Here is a 21,442-nt window from a genome sequence, read left to right as displayed (position 1 = left end):
TGTTGGAGAGGGTGTGGAGGAAAGGGAACACTCTTGCACTGTTGGTGGGAATGTAAATTGATACAGCCACTATGGAGAACAGTATGGAGGTTCCTTAAAAAACTAAAAATAGAACTACCATACGACCCAGCAATCCCACCACTGGGCATATACCCTGAGAAAACCATAATTCAAAAAGAGTCATGTACCAAAATGTTCATTGCAGCTCTATTTACAATAGCCAGGACATGGAAGCAACCTAAGTGTCCATCATCGGATGAATGGATAAAGAAGATGTGGCGCATATATACAATGGAATATTACTCAGCCACAAAAAGAAATGAAATGGAGGTATTTGTAATGAGGTTGATGGAGTTAGAGTCTGTCATACAGAGTGAAGTAAGTCAGAAAGAGAAAAACAAATACAGTATGCTAACACATATATATGGAATCTAAGGAAAAAAAAAAAAAGGACATGAAGAACCTAGTGGCAAGATGGGAATAAAGACACAGACCTACTAAAGAATGGACTTAAGGATATGGGGAGGGGGAGGGGTGAGATGTGACAGGGTGAGAGAGTGTCATGGACATATATACACTACCAAATGTAAAATAGATAGCTAGTGGGAAGTAGCCCCATAGCACAGGAAGATCAGCTCGGTGCTTTGTGACCACCTAGAGGGGTGGGATAGGGAGGGTGGGAGGGAGGGAGATGCAAGAGGGAAGAGATATGGGAACATATGTATATGTATAACTGATTCACTTTGTTTTAAAGCAGAAACTAACACACCATTGTAAAGCAATTATACTTCAATAAAGATGTTAAAAAACAAACAAACAAACAGAACAAAAAACAAAAAAAAACAACTGGGAGAATTTGGAGGGCCAAAAGAAGGAGGGAGAAGACAATATGTCCTGCCAACTTCCCAGAAACCCTCACAGTGGAATCCACCTTGGCTGAAAGATGTGTGCACCACCAGGAAGGATCCTGAGTTAGACCAAACATGGGCCAAGGAAGATGACTGGCCAGAGACAACCTGGAAACTAACCCCATTACCGTAAAACCTGAGACTGCGAGCCAAGTGACAGAGCAGTTCTCCTAAGTTCCCTTACCCTGCTGCTCTCTGCCCAGGTGCCCCTTCCCAATAAAGTCTTTTGCTTTGTCAGTATGTGTGTCTCCTCAGACAATTTATTTTCTGAGTGTTAGACAAGAGCCCACTCTCAGGCCCTGGAAGGGGTCCCTTTTCCTGCAACATTTTTCCCATCAGATTAACAAAAGTTAAATTGATCCTTCACAACCAATTGGCAAGGATTGTGAAGGAAATCATATACTATCATTGGAAATGTTAATAGATACAGATTTTCTTTCTACACTTAAAAAAACTGCAGCATCGTAGGACAAAATAGACTTGATTTTTTAAAACAACATTCTTCAATTTTATCAATAAAACTCATGAAGGAATATAATTTTGGGTGCAGGTAGTGTTGCTACAAGTCTCCTGAGAGATGTGATTTAACCTTGCTCGTCAGTGAGGCCATGTCATAATTTCATGCAGCCCCTATTTAAAATATGCCCCTCTTATTCTTGATCCCCACTCCCACTCACTTCCCCCACTGGGCACCTGCATCTCATTTGTCTTTAAGAATGGATTTTTCTTCTAAATATGAAGTACTGCTTTGCGTGTATAAGTGTTAATTTACTGATATGTTCATTTTTATGTATATACTGTATAGGAATTAATTTATTATGTTGGGCTTTGCTTTATAGTTACTGGTATTTACTTAAAAGCAGTATTGGTATTTGCTTTTACAGTACCATGTGAATGACAGTAATACTTTATTTTTCAGAAACTGTGTTTTCTTTGCCTGCAATCTACCAGTATTCACTAATAATAATATATTTCATTTTAATGATTTATATTTTATCAGGTTAGTGGAAGAATACCACATTTCTCCAGTATTGTTTCCAAAAGGATTCCATTACACATTATACTGAATTCACATGAACACAAAACTATGTTTTTAGTGTTGGTGAAGAAGAAATTTTCCTCTACCTTTCTAGGTTGTTCTGGCTGGTCTAACTTTCACAGGAACGTGGACCCCTTCCAGGGCCTGAGAGTGGGCTCTTGTCTAACTCTTGGAAATGAATCGTCCGAGAAGACACACGTGCTGACAAAGCAAAAGACTTTATTGGGAAGGCGCCCGAGTGGAGAGCAGGAGGGTAAGGGAACCCAGGAGGACTGCTCTGTCACGTGGCTCACAGTCTCGGGTTTATGGTAATTGGGTTAGTTTCTGAGTTGTCTCTGGCCAGTCACTCTGACTCTGGGTCCTTACTGGTGGTGTGCAGGTCACTCAGCCAAGATGGATTCCAGCAAGAAGGATTCTGGAAGGTTGGTAGGACATATTGACTAGAGCCTCTTCTCTCCTTTTGAACTTCCCAGAATTCTTCCGGTTGGTGATAGCTTGTTAGTTCTGCAATCCTTACCAGGACCTCCTGTTGTAAGATAACTCATACAAGTGGTTACTACTGGGCCTGGCCAGGGAGGGTTGTTTCAGTCATTGAAACAACTCAATGTAACAACTAAATTGACATGAGACATATTGTATATTAATGCATATATGTGGAATCTAGAAAAATAGTATAGATGATCTTATTTGCAAAGCAGAAATAAAGACACACATGTAGAGAACAAATGTATGGATACCAAGGGGGAAAGCAGAGGGTGGGAGGAATTGGGAGATTGGGATTGACACATATACACTATTGATACTATGTATAAAATAGACAACTAATGAGAACATACTGTACAGCACAGGAAACTCTACTTAATGCACTGTGGTGACCTAAATGGGAAGGAAATCCAAAAAAGAGGGGATATTTGTCCATGTATATGTATGATTCATTTTGTTGTACAGTAGAAACTAACACAACATTGTAAAGCAACTGTATGCCAATAAAAATTAATTTAAAAATAAATTAATATGAAACAGATTGACAGAAGATAATCAAACGAAGTTCAATAACATGGATACATGGGAGAGGCCCAGGGAAACTGAGTAACTCACCAAAATAGCCAAAGCTTCACCTCAAATACATCTTCAGCTAAAGACAAAAGGATGTTGAGGGTGGGAGGATCAGTAATGGGAGTTGACAAGGAAAAGCACAGTAAACAAGGGTAAGGTTGTTTATGCAGATTTAAGTCCTTGCTTCTTTCATTGATAAGAGTTTCTAGAGATTTGGTCATCCTCCTCTTTCTGGTACAGAAAGGGAGACACCCTTACAAAGGGAAATTTCCCTTATAAATGTAAATGTTTCTTGAGGGTAACTCCTGCTTGGTGTTCATAGTTTTCCTGAATGTCTGCAGTTTCTTAGAAAATAATTGATAATTGATATGCCAGAAACATATTTTGAGGTGGCAAGTTTCTCTCCCCTACATCAGCTACAACATCTTTTTTTTTTTTTTAAAGGTTGTTGACCAAATTCTTTTTTTTTTAATTTTTATTTATTTATTTATTTATTTATTTATTTATTTATGGCTGTGTAGGGTCTTCGTTTCTGTGCGAGGGCTTTCTCTAGTTGCGGCAAGTGGGGGCCACTCTTCATCGCGGTGCGTGGGCCTCTCACTATCGCGGCCTCTCTTGTTGCGGAGCACAGGCTCCAGATGCGCAGGCTCAGTAACTGTGGCTCACGGGCCTAGTCGCTCCGTGGCATGTGGGATCTTCCCAGACCAGGGCTCGAACCCGTGTCCCCTGCATTGGCAGGCAGATTCTCAACCACTGTGCCACCAGGGAAGCCCTCAGCTACAACATCTTTTATAACTTTCTCTTCAGCTAAATCTTTTTTTTTTTTTTTTAATTTTTATTTTATTTTATTTATTTATTTATTTTTAATTTATTCATGTATTTTTGGCTGTGTTGGGCCTTCGCTTCTGTGCGAGGGCTTTCTCCAGTTGCGGTGAACGGGGACCACTCTTCATCGCGGTGCGCGGGCCTCTCACTGTCGCGGCCTCTCCCGTTGCGGAGCACAGGCTCCAGACGCGCAGGCTCAGTAGTTGTGGCTCACGGGCTTAGCTGCTCCGCGGCATGTGGGATCTTCCCAGACCAGGGCTCAAACCCGTGTCCCCTGCATTGGCAGGCGGACTCCCAACCACTGCGCCACCAGGGAAGCCCCAGCTAAATCTTTTTTTAATCCTGTTATGAAAAATTAAAAGGTTATACAAAGTAGAGAGAATAGGATAATAAACCTCCATGCAATCATCACCCAGAGTGATTATCCTTTTTACAACTTAAGAATCACTTTAGAATTATGTTCTATATATATAAATAGAATGGACTTAGATTATTTCTCAAGAATTTCCTTATGAAGTCAGTTTGCATCTATGAACCAGAGGTTGAGTAAAAAAAGGAAAAAGGAACATTGCTCACCACCTGGTTCTACAAGGGTTAAGAGGCTACCCACAGCAGTCGCCCCCCAACAGTGGACCCTGGTAGGAATTCAGGGTGAAAACCAGGATGAGGCACTCTGTGCTTTGGATAAATGAGCCCCTAGATAGTTAGATGCATATCTCAGAAAGAATTTTCAATGATCCCAGATTCTTGCATCTTCCCACACATAGAAAAGCACTAACTTCACTCACTTGAGATATCTTTTTTTGTGACTAGCAGTAATATAAGCAGATAGGTTAGGGTGTCCTTGGCAAAAGATGATCAGGCATGGCTTTCTTGACATAAGAGAGACTGTTTTGACCTAAGCCATTTTGTGATCTAAGCCTGGCCTCAATGCTTGCCCTTGAACAGGTCTCAGTAGTCAATGATCCTAAGGGAACAAATGAATGCAGGAACAGAGAAAAGGCAGTCAAACGATAGTGCAGTGATAAAGCAAAGTCCTAGTTCCTCCTCAAAGGGTACACGTAATAATACACTTTTGCATTCTGCAGGAACTAAGGCCCCCCCACCCAGGTGGAGGATGGAATGATGATGTTGACCCTCTTGATTTCAGTCAACTAAAGTTTGGAGTCTGTTGACCTTTACCCCAATTCTATACCTAATTCTCCTCTGCTTGAGCCCCGTCATGAATATGCGTGTACCCTTAGCTTAAAACCTCTCAGATTTTGCTGTTCTGGGATACACTGCTTTGGGAAGATCCCTGCTGTTCTCCTTACTTGCTGCAAGTAATAAATCCTTCCTTCTCCTGAACTTTGGTGTGGTTCTGTCTTTTGACACCCACCAAGAAGCAAACCCACTTTTCTGATAACAACATAACATATAATACCACAGCAGATTGAAGGCAGAAGCAAATATGGTAAGCCAGATGTCTTCTATTAAGCCAGAAATTAAAGATGTTGGCAAAAATGTAAAACAATGTCACTATTCTCACTATTTGTGTTTGTGTTTTAGAAATATATTTTTCATATTAATATGTGATGACTTTATTATTTTTAAGTGACTTCAATTTTTCTGTTTTATTCGTAATAGCAGCTATCAATTGATATTACCAACATACACAAAACTTCTTTTAGGGTCCTCATTAATATTTAAGGGTATAGGGGAGGAAAACTAACTTTCCCCTTACGCTTCTAGGTTCTTGGCTAAAATCCCCCTGTAGTAAAAAAACAGATTAACAGGAGAAAAAAAAAATTTAACTACATATGCCGTCTACATCTGGCAGCAGCACAAAGACATGGAACTAAAAAGGTGGCCAGAGGATTAAGATTTATATACCATCCTGAGCTATGGAAAGGGATGGGAGCCTGGGATTGCCAAGGGGGAGCAGTTCCTGGAATGGTGAGAAGAGGAGCTGGTAAACAAAGTTGTTATGCTTGCAAGAGAGGTTATTTCTGCTAGTAGCTCTTCTGTTTCAGGCCCCCTTTCTAATGACTCTCCTTACCAAAGGGTAACTTCTACTCTGTTTTCAGAGCTTCTGTGTCTAAAGTTTTACAAAATAGTCAGCTCAAAATAATCTTTATGCCAAAGAAGCTTATTCTGCTACCCTTCAGTGTAAACAGGTCTTGAGATAAAAGAGTGAGAACCACTGCTTTAAAGTTCTAAAAGGAAGAAAAATAGGATGAAGATCGATCACAAAAGAAAAGTTTGCCCTTTAACCTGGAGAGGTGACTCCTTGTCTTAAAAAGAAGGTAAAGAGCATGGATTCCCATCTGATTCAGGTCTTACAAGTTTATTACAGGAAGATGAGGGATTTCCTATCTGATAACCTGTATATTTTATCTACATATTTATTCACTTAGTGTTTTTCTTGGTATAAGTTACTGTAAACAATGTTTAAAGGGTTCTGGTTTCAAGTCATGTTTAGAAAGTCACTTCCTATACCCAGATTGTAAAAATGGTCTCCAATATTTTCTTATATATTTATGTGAGGGTTAATTTTACTTGTCAACTTGACTGGCCGTGGGGTGCCTAGGTTAAACATTTCTGGGCAATGAAAGTAGATGAAGTCACAGGGTGTGAGTAGACAGAGATGACAAGAGGGCCCAGGATTGAGCCCTTGGTCATTCCAACCTTGAAAATCCAGGGAGAGAAACTTCGGTTGCCAAACAAAATGGAATAAGCCTGCTATAGTCTATCTCTCCCACTGATTTTGATCTTGGAGAGGCAGCAGTGGGCAGTGGCTTGAAGCAAGATCTTAGTTCTCTGCCCAGGAATCAGACCTGGGTAGCCTGGATGAAAACCAGGAATTCTTGACCAGCAAGGTCTAGAGGCTATAAGCAGATTTCCCTGGCTCTTGCCCCCAGTGAAAACTGCATTTCTCAGGAGGTAAAAACTGTGAAAACAGATACAAAGTTTATTATTAGAGACACAGCACAACAAGTGGGAGAGCACAAAGAGAAATGGTCTGTTTATTTAAGATAGAGGCATGGTAGAGATACACACCCAGAGAGAAAGGGTGTGGGCCTCCCCCCTAATGAGGAGGAGCGCAGTAAAGAGGCCGTTAAATCATTTATATAGGACAGTTCTTCCCGGCCTTTGTTTACCCTTAGCCAATTATCTGGTTTCCTTTTCCACACCTGACCTGCCCTAGGGCCCTCCCCAACACGCGTGTGCAACTTTTTTCCAAGATGGATTCCAACCCAGAGGCCTAGGGGGAGCATTGGCATCACCTATTCTGGGGTGGCGCCCCCTCCTTTTTGACCCGCAAGGGGCCTTTCTGCCCACGTGCAGTGTCTCCCTTGCCCCAAGGATGGGAAATAGGTGGCCTCCTGATCTTTACTCCAACAGGGTTTAGCCCCTCTGTCCTCAGGAGACAAAGCCTGGCTATTTACCCTGTTTCTGCTGTTATTTCTCTTTCAAAAAGCAAACAGGACGCAGGTTGTAAATATCTAACCTGGAGCCCACCTATCTCCTGTCTCAGGAAATGCAAACAAGAGGCTAGTTTTAAGTGTCTGGCCTGAAGCCCATCTTTTTCTCACCCCAAGAAATGTAAACAGGCGGCCAGTTGTAAATGCCTAGCCTGGAGCCCATCTATCTCCGGCATCAATTTCAACTGAAACCTGGACAAAATACAAAAAGCACTTACCTGAGGACTCTGAAAAGTAATTAAGGGAAGGCGAACTGGGGAGGGAAGGTAAAACTTGTAGAGCAAGCTGTAAGGTGGCAGTGAGTTTCCTGGGGTTTCCCTCCTTTACTCTCAGCTTTGACCCAAGAGTGGGATGGTGAATCGAAGATGGCAAACCCTTGGAGAAAGACCCTTCTAGTGAGAGGACAGGGAAAGGGCACATGGAGAGTGTGAGTTCTCGCCTTGCTGTGCCTGAGACCAGTTCACGACCCAGTAGGGAAATTGCACTCCAGGGCTACAGAAATGGGGGAAAGAGACCACTTCTTACAAAGAGTGTGTGTGTGTTGGTGGGTGGATTCTCCTGTTATTTTTCTCTTTTGCCACTTTGTCCTCAGGGAAGGCCCGATTGCTCAGAACTGCACAATAGCATGGGAGGCTAAGTTTGCAGGAAAACACCATCTTTTTGTCCACATGTAATAGGAAAAGAAAGTCAGCGCGTGTGGGGGAAGCAGGTGGGACCTGGAGAAGGGAATTCCCTAACTCTGTGGATAGCTCCAGGCCCACCTCTAGCTGCTTTGAGAAATGAGCTGCAATGTAAATCCACAGGAAGTCCCAGACAGCTCCTGAGTGGCTCATGCCTGGGGCACATCCAAATATATTAAAAGCCTCTTAAAAATCAACAAGAAAGCAAACAACCCAGTTTTAAAAATGGACAAATGACTAGAACGGACATTTCATCAAAGAAGATAAAGAGATGGCAAATAAGCACACGAAAGATGCTCAAAATCCTAGCCATCTGTGAAATGCAAATTAAAAACAAAGATACACACCTATTACAATAGATAATTAAAGAGTGACTGTGTCAAGCTCTGGCAAATAGGTCGAGACTGGAACTCAAGTTGCTGGTAGGAGTGCAAAATGCCACAGTTACTTTGGAAAATAGTTTGTCAGCTTCTTTTAAAGTTAGACCAGGGCCGCAGTGGCAGAGGAAGCGGCACCGGCGGCGGTAGCAGCAGCTACAAGCTCCCTGTGCCGGGGCGCTGCTGCACGCGCCCCAGGAGCGGCCCGCACCGCTGCCCTTGGAGCTGCCTGACCCCGCCAGCGTGTCTGTCGGCCCCCAGCCCGGCAGCGCCCCCAGGAGTCCTCCGACTTGTCTTCGGCCTTTCGCGCCACCCGCAGCCTCAGCCCCAGCCGTAGGCACAGCCACCGGCACAACCCCAGCCCCAGGTCCTGCGGCAGCTCCTCCAGACCCAGTCCCTGCGCCGACACCCTGGTGGTTGGGATGCTCTTCTCCAAAATCAACTTGCTTGCCCACCTGCGCGTCTCGCCCTGCCACGATCTGCACGGCACCAAGCTGGCACCCGGCAAGGAGAAGGAGCCCCTGGAGTCGCAGTACCAGGTGGGTCCACTACTCAGGCATCTGTGTGGCCCGTGGCCAACAAGCACGTGGAAGGACCGGATCTCCGACTGCGGAGAGCTGCCTAATGGCACCCGAGTGTCTATGGAAGTGGTTCTGCTGAAGAAGGTGAGCTCGGGCTTCCCCGGCATCATTAGGCTCCTGGACTGGTTCAAGAGGCCCGACAGTTTCGTCCTGATCCTGGAGAGGCCCGAGCTGGCTCAAGACCTCTTCGACTTGATCACGGAAAGTGGGGCCGTGCAAGAGGAACTGGCCCGCAGCTTCTTCTGGCAGGTCCTGGAGGCACCGTGACATCAAGGACCAGAACACCATTATCCGCCTCAATCGCTGCGAGTTCAAGCTCATTGACTTCGGGTCAAGGACGCCGTCTACACGGACTTTAATGGGACCCGAGTGTACAGTCCTCCAGAGTGGATCTGCCACCATAGCTACCATGGCAGGTCGGCGGCCGTCTGGTCTCTGGGGATCCTGCTGTAGGATATGGTCTATGGAGATATTCCCTTTGAGCATAATGAAGAGATCACTGGGGCCAATTTTTCTTCAGGCAGAGGCTCTCTTCAGGGTGACAGCATCTCATTAGCTTCTGCTTGGCCCTGAGACCATCAGATCAGCCATCCTTCGAAGAAATCCAGAACCATCCGTGGATGCAAGATGTCCTCCTGCCCCAGGAAACTGCTGAGATCCATCTCCCCAGCCTGTCACCAGGGCCCAGCAAATAGCTTTTGCGGAAGGTTTTCCCCTCTCTGTCAGATGCTCACGGGAGGGGAAGTGTCTGTTCCCAGCGTCCCAAGTACCAGTGACACTTCTCTCCAAGCAGGACAGTGCTTGATACAGGAACAACATTTACAACTCATTCCAGACCCCAGGCCCTGGAGGCCGCCTCCCAAAAGGAGGAAGAGACTCCACTCCAGCCGCCCTAGGCCTCGACTCCTCCCACAGCTGCTCTCCTTCTCATGGAGTCCAGCATTGCTGGACTCTGCAAAATCCCCGGGGGTGGGGGGGTGGGCGTGTGTCAGAATCCTGCCATGGAACTGTTCCCTTCATCAAGAGTTCTGCTGAATGTGCGATGGGTCGGGTAGGGGGAAATCGGGTTGGGGTGGGATAGGACTAGCACCATTTTAAGTCCCTGTCACCTCTTCCGACTCCTCTGAGTGCCTTCTGTGGGGACTCCGGCTATGCTGGGAAAAGCACTTGAACTTGCGTCTTTTACCTGTTGCTTCTCCAAAAATCTGCCTGGGTTTGGTTCCTTCTCTTTCTCCCCCACCCCTTCTCCCCGCCCCGTCCTTCACATGAAAGGTGCCATGGAAGAGGCTACAGGGCCAAATGCTGAGCCACCTGCCCTTTTTCCACCTCCTTTAGTAAAACTCCCAAGTGACCTGGTCTTCCTTTTTGGTTTTTACGTAACTGTTTCTAAGCCAAGACCTCACACACACACACAAAATGCACAAACAACGCAAATCCAAAAAAAAACCCCACAAAACTGTAAATGTGTGTACAGTTGGCATGGTAGTGTACAAAAGGATTGTAGTTGATCTAATTCTTTTTTAATTTTGCCTTTAAGTTATTTTACCTGGTTTGTTTTGTTTTGTTTTGGCTTTTTTTGAAAGATGCGCATTTTAACCTGGAGGTCAACGTTATGTATTTATGTATTTATTTATTTGGTTCCCTTCCCGCTTCAAGCTTTCATGGCTACCACCATAGTTTTCTTTTCTTCTTTCCTCCTCTGACTTGGGGACCTTTTGGGGAGGGCTGTAGCGCTTGCTCTGCTCCTTCATAGGGTGACAGGACTCAGGTGGGACAGCTGCTGCAGCTCCCTGACTGCTGCGGGCCCCCTGGCCTGGTTTCCCAAGTGGGTATGGGGTTCATGGGTGATGGGGGAGGGGCGTAGCTGACTTATGTATATAGGGTGGATATATGAAAAGCAGTTCTGGATGGTGTACATTCCGCATCCTCTCTGGGGCTGTGTTTTGAGCAGCATGTGGCCTTCTGGTTTTATCTGCGTGAAATACTGTACAGGGGAATAAAAGAGATTTTTTTAAAATATATACTTGGTGTTTTTTGAATAAAAACCTTTTGTCTTAAAATAAATAAATAGAGTTAGACCATATGACTCAGCAATCCCACTCCTAGGTATTTACCCAAATGAAATGCAAGCTTCACTTCAGGGAAGTTCACACAAAAACCTTTACACAAATGTTTACAGCAGGTTTATTCATAATCACCCCAATCACTTCCTTTTGGGAAGCAACCCAAAAGTCACTCAACTGGGAGATGGATAAGCAAACTGTGGTACATTCCTGGAATACTATTCAGTAATGAAACAGAATGAACTATTGGCACTCAGGACATGGATGGATATCAAATGTATTACGCTAAGCAAAAGAAGACAGACTCAAAAGGCTACATACTGTAAGATTCCATTTATATGACATTTTGGAAAAGATAAAACTATGGAGGTGGGGAACAGATCTATCCTTGCCAACAGTTAAGAGTGGGGGTAAGGTCTGAGTATAAAGGGAATGTAGAACTAGGGTATTTTGGGGAAAAGGGCTGCTGACACTGTTCTTTCTCTTTTGATTGTTGTAAGAGTTTCCTATAGCTGCTATAACAAATTACAAAACATTTGTGGCTTAAGAAAACACAAATTTACCATCTTACAGTAAAGATGGTAAACAGTCCTAAAATCAAGGTGTTGGCAGGGCTGCATTCCTTCTGGGGGCTCCAGGAAAGAAACTTCCTTCTTGCCTTTACCAGCTTCCAGAGGCAGCCCACATTCCTTGGCTCAAGGCCCCTTCCTCAGTCTTCAAGGCCATCAGTGTAGCATCTTCTAATCTGTCAACTTCCCTTGTTATACCTTCACTGACTCTCCTGCTTTCCTCTTTTCCTTATAAGGACACTTGTGATTACAATGGGCCCACCGGCACCTCCATCTTTCATGATGCTTAATTTAATTACACCTGCAAGTCCCTTTTGCCATGTGAGGGAATAAGTTCATGGGTTCTTGGGATAAAGACATGAAAATCTTGGCGGGGGGGGCATTATCTTGTCCACCACAGCCCATCCTCTGGCTCCCAAAGATTCACATCTGCCCCCCACGCAAAAGACATTCACCTCATCTCAACCTCCCCAAAGTCCCAACCTACTACTATTGTGGTATTGGTTATACAACTTTACATGTATATTTTCAAGTCATAAAGCTGCATACCAACAGTGAATTTTACTGAATTTAAATGTTAAAAGTGGGGGGTAGGAAAAGAGGAAAGAGCAAAGGAGACTGAGAATTCCACCAGTGAGGTGGAAAGAAACCCCAAGACTGTGGTGACCTGCAGATCAATGAATGTTTAAAAGGAATCCCTTCAATGATAGATTACCCATAATTTATCAAATGTCAATAAACAGTCTGTCCAAATAAGACGGTTCTCCAAGAAATTTTTATGAAACACTTGGCCCACAGTATGGACTTATGTGGAATTTTTGATGTAATCAATGAAACAAATTTGAAATATTGAAAATATTGAAATATTGAAAAAGAAGAAAAAGATTTTTGACCTGGAAGCCAAGTAAAGAAAGTATATCAAGGAGGGCATGATAAACTCTGAAGCTGCTGACATCTAGGAAAATAAGAGGTAAGAACCATCTCAGAGACACGGAGGCCTCTAGTCACCTTGACAACAGCAGTCTCTGTGGAGCAGGGGAAGCACAAGTGAGCTAGAAATGTGAGGTCAAGAGAGAATCAGAGAAGAGACAGTTAACACAGCCTGGAGTTACCCCAGTCGCCATCCTTGAAGTATTTTTTACTGGCCCCCCAGGAGATAAGGAGCTGGCAGGGGAATGCAAACCAACACACCACCTCCTCTGCTGAGAAGTCTTGCTGTGAAAACGTCAGCTCATCTTCACACTTGCTGACAGATGTTGATTTACATCATGGCTCAGGGCCTTAATCTCAGGACTGCACCAGCCCAGAGACCGTCCTCCAGGCAGGCTGGCCACACTCTGGAAGTGTTCTTCCACCTGTTTTACAATCTCCATGTTTCAAAAAGACATTTCCTCTCCTTTTCTTTGGTCATTGTGAGTTTATGCCTTAAAATTTTCTTTATTATCATTCTAGGGGTCTAAGGAGGAAAGAGTAGTAAGTCTGTATGTTCAATCCACCCACCCTCCTTTCTTGCAAACACCAGATTTTCTTGGTATATATGGCACATGTTATTACTTAAAAGGTGGTTTATTAAGTGGGCTGGGTTGTAACTTACATTTTAAAATTTAATATATGTTGAACATTTCTTTATTAATTAGAAAATAATACCTAGTCACTGTAAAAATCTTAATACAGAAATAGAATAAAGAGCCCCAAATCCCTTGTTCAGCCCTCACCTTTCAGTCTCCCACTCCAGAGTCACCTCTTTCTAGTGAGAGCTACTGGTTTATTACTCTTCAAATATACTGTGTTTGGTACAAATTGAAGGTTTGTGGCAACCGGGCCTTGAGTAACTCGTCACCATTTTTCCAACAGCATTTTCTCACTTCTTGTCTCTGTGTCACATTTGGGTAATTCTCACAATGTTACTCTTTCAAAAAGGTTACAGCTTGCTGAAGGCTCAGATGATGGCTAGCACTTTCTAGTAATAAGGTATTGTTTAATTAAGGTATTTACATTGTTTTGTTAGATACAGTGCTATTGCACATTTGATAGACTATAGTGTAAACATAACTTTTATTTGCACTGGGAAACCAAAACATTCATGTGCCTCGCTTTATTGTGATATTCACTTGACTGTGGTGTCTGGAACGGAACCGGCAACATCTCTGAGGTGTGCCTATAGTTTTGACCACTATGTATCATCTACAAGCTGCATGTATTTCTTTTGCTTATTTTTCTTTGCTTTGCTTTTTTAAATCTGAAATTTAATATTTGGATAGGTATAAAAATCAAGATTCAAAATTCAAAAGGTAGAAAGGGATATACAATGAAGTCTCACTTCCACCTAATTCCCCTTCTGAGAGGCAACAAAAGATACCAGTTTTTACAGTTTTAGAGATAGTTAATGGATATATAAGGAAATGCATGTATAAGGAAAACGTACACTTATCTTCTTTTTACACAAACAGTAGCATACTATCTAGTCTGTACCCTGTTTTTACTTGAAAACATATATGGAGATTATTTTTTCGCAGTAAATAGAAGGTTGCCTCATTCTTTTTAATGGTGCTATTTAACCAATCCTCTCCTGATGGACATTTAATTTGTATTCTAATTTTGGTTAAAACAAATAATCATGCAATTAATGCTTTCGAATTGGTGGGAGTATATCCCCAGGATAAATTCCTGGAAGCAGTGTTGCTGGGTCAAAGGACATATGCAGTTGTGATTTTGACAGATATTTCTAAATTTGCCTTCCACAGTTTACAGGTCCCAGTGGGACACGAGTGCGCTTGCTTCCCACACCCTCACTCACGGAGCAGTTAACACGTTCTCACGTCTGGTTTGCTATCTCAGTGCAGGTGAGTTCTCATTTTTTTTATGACTGAGATTTATCATCTTTTCAAAGGCTTATGAAACATTTGTGTTTTTTTTCCTGTGAACTCTGTTCCTGTGCTTGGCCCTTTCGGTGGCAGTTGCTCTTTTTATATTAGAGAATTCTGCCCTTAGTCTGTGTAAGGAACCCCCGCAGCCTGTGTGTCTGCTCTCCTCTCACACATCAAACAGTCCTGCCAGGTCAGCTGGGGGTCCCACAATTTGTGATCCTGCAACCATGCACCTGTAGACAGCATCAGCTCCCACAGGCTTAGGGGTGCAGTCCCACAAAACTGCCGGTTCCACCCACCCCACATGCCTGGGGAGCCGTCACGAGCCCGCGTCATCGCCTGTGCTTCCCACAGCCCCTCCTTGGTTTCCTTTAATTTCCTAGAGCAGCTCACAGAACTCAGGAAAACATTCTACTGACTACATTGCCGGTTTCTTCTAATAACTCAGAAACAGCCAGATGGAAAGGATGCATAAGGCGAGGTGTGTGGGAAGGGGCACGGACCTGCCCCCCACCCCGCTCTGAGCACAGCACCCTCTCCCCATCTCCAAGTGCTCGTCAAGAACACCTGGGCCCCATCTTTGGGGGTTTTTAGGGCGGCATCATTACAAAGGCACAAATGAGTAAATCATTGGCCACTGGTGACTGAGTCAACCTCCAGCCTCTCTCCCCTCCCCTTCCTGGAGGCTGGTAGAGAGGGGACTGTAAGTTCCAGCCCTCTGATCACTCGGTTGGTTTCCCAGGCAGCAAACCCCAATCCTTAGGGCCTTTCCAAAAGTCACCTCATGAAACTCAGTTCAGCTGCGGTTGGCTTTGGAGCGATTCAAGAAATGATGACAACAGACCAAATATTATAAGAAAAGATGCTCCCATCGCTGTTAAACATAGGAAATTTCAAGGGTTTTAGGAGCTCTGTGTCAAATATATATTTCTTATTATAAATCACACTCTCAGCCTGTGACTTGAAGTGTAAATATTTTTTACCCAGTTTATTTGTCCTATAACTTTTGTCATGTTCATCTTACAACAGTTTTTCCCAAGGGGAAACTTTAGTTTTTATGTAGTTAAATATATCAGGCTTTCCACTTATGGCTTCTATACCAATCCTAAAAACTCTTAAGAGTTCCCCTCTCTGAGATGATTTTGAAAACATACCCCATTGTTTATTTCTAATACTTTAATAGTTTCATTTTAAACCATGAAATCTTTGAATCAGCTGATTCAGAAGTTATGAACTGTAAGGTAGAGCTAGTAACCTAAGTTTTTTCCTTGGTGCTTTACCCAGTTGTCTTAATACCATCTACTTATTGAGCTCACTTCTCTGTGGTGATTTTAAGGGTCACCTCTATATACTAAATTCCCATAAACACTTTGGTCTATGTCTTTATTTCCTATGTTGTTTCTTTGATCTATTTATGGACAGTATCTCACTGTTTGTTACTGTTACTATAATAATGGGCCCAATCTCCTATAGCATTAGTCCTCTCATAGATGGACTGAGGAGGAATCACCATGTTTCTGGTGTCAAGTCTCTATCTGAGGACATGCCACGCCTTTTCAAGTCTTCTTTTGTTAACTTTCAGTAGTGTTCTTGTCTTCAAAAAGATTTAATCTTTTTTGTTGTTATTATAGATGGGGCCTTTTCTTGAACTGTATCTTCTAACTGGTAGTTGCTTGTATGAAGCAACGGATATTTACATATTAAGTTTTCACCCAGCCACCTTACTGAATGCTCTTATTTCTATATTTTTTAATAAAAGTTTTTCTAGCAGGATCTTTGGAGTTTTCTGGGTATTCAATCATATTATCTGCAAGTAAAGGTAATTTTCATTACCTTTTCAATCTATAAAGACCCGTATTCTTTTTCTTATCTGAATATTTTGTTGGAACCTCCAGAATAATAATGTGTGGACATTTTTGTCTTAATTCTGATGTAAATGGGAACATATCTGACGTTTCCTACTAACTTTGTCTGTTTTCTGTTGCATTATTTCTTTTCAAAATGAAAAACTTAAATAGGAATATTTGACTCTTGCATTGTAAATATTTTTCCCATACTGGTAGGTTTATTCTTAATTTTATATATGGTACCAGCCATCTTCTATATCAGTATATGTGTATTTGTATATATATATATTTAATCACTTGAAACGATTTCAGTGTATGTATTATGAAATCCCTTTATCATATTGAGATATTTGCCTCTCCTATTTTTCACTATTATAAACATTACTGCCATGATTTTACATGTCTTTGTGCACTTGTGTATCATGCAGGATAATGGTTGTAATTTTTTACTTTTAAATCTTTGCTACATCTGAAATTGTTATGTTACATTACAGTCAGGGGAGAGAAAAACAACGTAAATTATATAATATGGAGGGTGGGAAGTGCAATGGGAAAAAAACAAACAGGGTGTAGAGGCAGAAAAATCTTCCCTTCTTCCCTCCTAGTTTCTTTGGCTGGTTTAATAATAAAATGGATATAAGACAGATTAACAGGAGAAAAACAAATTTAATTTTGTACGCATGGGAGCCCCATAAAAAGATGACTTGTGAAGAAGTGATTAAGCAGGAAGCTACCCTTTTGTAAGAAACATTTACATTTATAAATGAAATCTCTATTTGTAAGGGTATCTCCCTCTCTGTGCCAAAAGAGAGGCAGATGACTCTACATCTTTATAAAGTCTTACCAATGCAGAAGGCAAAGACCTAAATCTGCCTAACAACCATACTCTTGTCAACTGTGCTTTGCCTGTAGCCTCCCATAACCAGCTCTCCCACTCCTTAGCATCTTCTTTTGTCCTTAGCTGGATGGTATTTAAGGTGGTGGCTTGGGCCACTTGGGGGAGTTACTCAGTATTCCTGGGTATCTCCCATGTATGCAGAAGGTATACATGTTACTAAACTTCTATTTGTCTCCTGTTTACTATCTTTTATTACAGACGGGTGTCAACCAAGAACATAAAAGGACAGAGGGATATTATTTTACCTCCCCTACACAAGGTTTGTTTATACAGCCTTCTTGGCCCTAAATTCCCTGTCTGGTGATAAGGATGTCTTCTACCCTCCTGGTGTTACCAGACCAAACCTGGGTCCACTCACCCACCATGCTGCAAAGCCAATCTACTGACACCAGGTTGTGGTGAAGAAAGTACAGCATTTATTTCAGGGCCCAAGTAAGAGGAATGGGCAGCTTATGCTCAAAAGACCCAAAACTCCCAGATGGCTTTCAGGGAAAGGCTTTTAAAGGCAACAATTGGGGTGAGGGTTGCAGGGTACATGAGTTTCTTCTGATTGTTTGGTGGTGAGGTAACCAGGTGGTGTTCCAGGAACCTTAATCATCAACCTTCTGGTTCCAACCAGTCTGCGGTCTACGTGCTTGTGGTCAGCTTGTAGTCGCCATCCTCCACCTGAGTGGGGTCTTAGTTCCTGCAGAACAACTCAAAGATATGCATCAGATTGCTATGTATAGCACTTGAGGAGGAAGCAGGACTCTTTTTTTTTTTTTTTTTAAACATCTTTATTGAAGTATAATTGCCTTACAATGGTGTGTTAGCTTCTGCTTTATAACAAAGTTAATCAGTTATACATATACAATATGTTCCCATATCTCTTCCCTCTTGCATCTCCCTCCCTCCCACCCTCCCCATCCCACCCCTCTAGGTGGTCACAAAGCACCGAGCTGATCTCCCTGTGCTATGCGGCTGCTTCCCACTAGCTATCTATTTTACATTTGGTAGTGTATATATGTCCATGACACTCTCTCACCCTGTCACATCTCACCCCACCCCCTCCCCATATCCTCAAGTCCATTCTCTAGTAGGTCTGTGTCTTTATTCCCGTCTTGCCACTAGGTTCTTCATGGCCTTTTTTTTTTTTTTTTTTTTTCCTTAGATTCCATATATATGTGTTAGCATACTGTATTTGTTTTTCTCTTTCTGACTTACTTCACTCTGTATGACAGACTCTAACTCCATCAACCTCATTACAAATACCTCCATTTCATTTCTTTTTATGGCTGAGTAATATTCCATTGTATATATGTGCCACATCTTCTTTATCCATTCATCTGTCGATGGACATTTAGGTTGCTTCCATGTCCTGGCTATTGTAAATAGAGCTGCAATGAACATTTTGGTACATGACTCTTTTTGAACTATGGTTTTCTCAGGGTATATGCCCAGTAGTGGGATTGCTGGATCGTATGGTAGTTCTATTTGTAGTTTTTTAAGGAACCTCCATACTGTTCTCCATAGTGGCTGTATCAATTTACATTCCCACCAACAGTGCAAGAGTGTTCCCTTTCCTCCACACACTCTCCAGCATTTATTGTTTCTAGATTTTTTGATGATGGCCATTCTGACCGGTGTGAGATGATATCTCATTGTAGTTTTGATTTGCATTTCTCTAATGATTAATGATGTTGAGCATTCTTTCATGTGTCTGTAGGCCATCTGTATATCTTCTTTGGAGAAATGTCTATTTAGGTCTTCTGCCCATTTTTGGATTGGGTTGTTTGTTTTTTTGTTATTGAGCTGCATGAGCTGCTTGTAAATCTTGGAGATTAATCCTTTGTCAGTTGCTTCATTTGCAAATATTTTCTCCCATTCTGATGGTTGTCTTTTGGTCTTGTTTATGGTTTCCTTTGCTGTGCAAAAGCTTTTAAGTTTCATTAGGTCCCATTTGTTTATTTGTGTTCTTATTTCCATTTCTCTGGGAGCTGGGTCAAAAAGAATCTTGCTGTGATGTATGTCAGCAGGACTCTTTTTATCTCTGCAGTATTGTTTCTTGACTGCTTTTCCTTTGTGTCTGCATTCCCTCACTCCTCTAATTAGTAACTGCTTGTGCCTGCTCTTTGGAACTCAGAGAAGGCCTAGGAGATTAAAGCCCTTTTCTACAAACAAACAAAAAACAGAGACATAGAGGGGCTTTTGTACCCAGGAGAGCCCTGCCGGGTCCTGCTCAGTTTCACTGGGGAGGGTACCTTTCACATGGCAGATTTATCTCCTGCTTTCTCAGGGAAAAAGGAGGGTAAGAGTTTACTTCTGTTTTTTGTTTCTTAAGTGACTTTTATGAGTGGTAGCGTTTTGTTGTTGTTGTTGTTTGGGATTTTTTGTTTTTGTTTTGTTTTGGCCATGCTGCAGGGCATGTGGGATCGTAGTTCCCCGACCAGGGTTCGAACCCATGCCCCCTGCAGTGGAAGTGCAGTCTTAACCACTGGACTGCCAGGGAAGTTCCAAGAGTTTACTTCTTGTAGTGGATGTTTCTCAAGTAACTTTAGTTCAAAATAACCAATATGCCAAAGTGACATATTCTGAGATGACATATTCTGAAACCCTAAGGTAAGGGAGATAGAAGGGGCTGAGTGGGGAGGAGGCCTCACTGAGAAAGAGACATGAAAAAAGACTTGAAGGAGGTAAAGTTATATAGGTATTGATCATTCCAGGCTGAGGGAACAGGGGTGCAAGGTCCTGAGGTGGGGGTGTCTCAGAGTCCAGAAACAACAATGTGACTGGAACAGAGGAAGTGAAGGAGCAGGAAGAGGTGAGGTGGGTGGGAGCTGATTTTCTAGAGCCCTGGAGGTCACTGCCAGGGACTTGGGATTTTACTGATTAGGGAAACCTCAGAGTAACACGGTATGTCAAATGTGTTTTAGAAAGATCTCTTTGGCAGCTACACTAAACACTGATGCTTGTGTGGGGTAGTAGGGGCGAGGGGAGGGTGGTTGTTAGAATCCGAAAGACCACTTAAGAGACTATTGCAACAATCCATGTGAAGGTGATGGAGTCTGACTCTATTTTAAAGGAAAAGCCAGCGACCCCCGTGGAGACAGAGAAGGCTGTGGAGGAGAGCTCGGCCTTGAAAAATGCCTTTCAGTCGTTGCAGTGGAGATCTAGAAGAGAAGCTGGGTATACACGTCTGGAGGTCAGGGAGGACACATCTGGAAGTGGCCAGCTTGTACACTGCGCTATAGCCATGAGGTCAGCAAGAGTGAGTGCCTATGGAGAGAGAAGAGGCCCAGGAGACACTAACACCAAGAAAAGGAGCCCGCAAAGGAGACAGGACAGGAGGCCAGTGTGGCTGGAAGAAAGACAGGAGGCTGCAGTGTCCTGGAAGCCAGAGTAAAGAAAATCAATCAAGGAGGGAGTGGGCAACTGAGAGGAAGGGTGCAGGCAGGCTGAGGAGGGCACTCAGCCCTGGTAAGGGTATCCTACCCTTGGCCTTGATAAGAAGTTCCAGTAGAACAACAGGACGAAAAGCTGGGCCAGACTAGAGAGGCTGGGAGGGGAAGAATTAGAGACAGGCTTACGTGGTTTACAAATAAACAACCTTCCTTAGGAAACCTAGGAAATGTTTTGAAATTTTTGTGATTTGTGATTGGCATATATTCAAGGTTTGTTTCCTGAAGAATTCAAGAGGCTAACAGATGAGAGTTTTGTATTCAAGGCTCACAAGAGCATCTCTGATCAGTCTGTGAGATTACCAAATAACAGCGTCTTCTGTAAAAAGGATGGGGAGAGGATGTAAAGTTCATTTTGTTGCCATTCAGTTTTCTGAACGGAAGCTAAATTCTTTCCATAAGTCATCTAAACATCAGAATCTCCATGAGGCCTAATTTACAGAAGGAGAACTGTATTCTTCAATCCCGATACTGGCTTGTCTGTCTGCTGTGTTCACTTCCTCCCCCGTCATGCCCCAACCCCGCCATGAGAATGTAGGTTTCACGAGAACAGAAACCACCTCTGTCTGACTGACCCCTGTTCTCTGGTGCACACCGGCTCTCAACTAAATGTTAAGTATTAAATGAAATGAAATGCCTGTGTATGGAGACATTTTTGGTTGTCACAACTGGAGGTTGCTACAGGCATCCTAGCAATCAGAAATACTGCTAAATATCCTACAACACACAGGACAGTCACCATAACAAAGATTATACAACCCAAAACGTCCATAGTGCCAAGGTTAGAGAACCCTACCTTAGAGGAAAAAGGAAAAAGAATTAATTCATGTG

At 42.9% G+C, this 21,442-nt stretch overlaps 1 pseudogene; it reads left to right on the top strand.

Annotated features, from left to right (window-relative positions):
• The first annotated feature begins 8,580 nt into the window (after positions 1-8,580).
• On the top strand, positions 8,581-9,625 carry LOC132366398 (serine/threonine-protein kinase pim-1-like; annotated as a pseudogene).
• The last annotated feature ends 11,817 nt before the right edge of the window (positions 9,626-21,442 follow it).

The sequence above is a fragment of the Balaenoptera ricei genome, chromosome 5, assembly GCF_028023285.1.
Source record: "Balaenoptera ricei isolate mBalRic1 chromosome 5, mBalRic1.hap2, whole genome shotgun sequence".
Lineage (NCBI taxonomy): Eukaryota > Metazoa > Chordata > Mammalia > Artiodactyla > Balaenopteridae > Balaenoptera > Balaenoptera ricei.
Note: the sequence above shows the minus strand (reverse complement) of the source record. Positions and strands in the feature narration are given on the sequence as shown.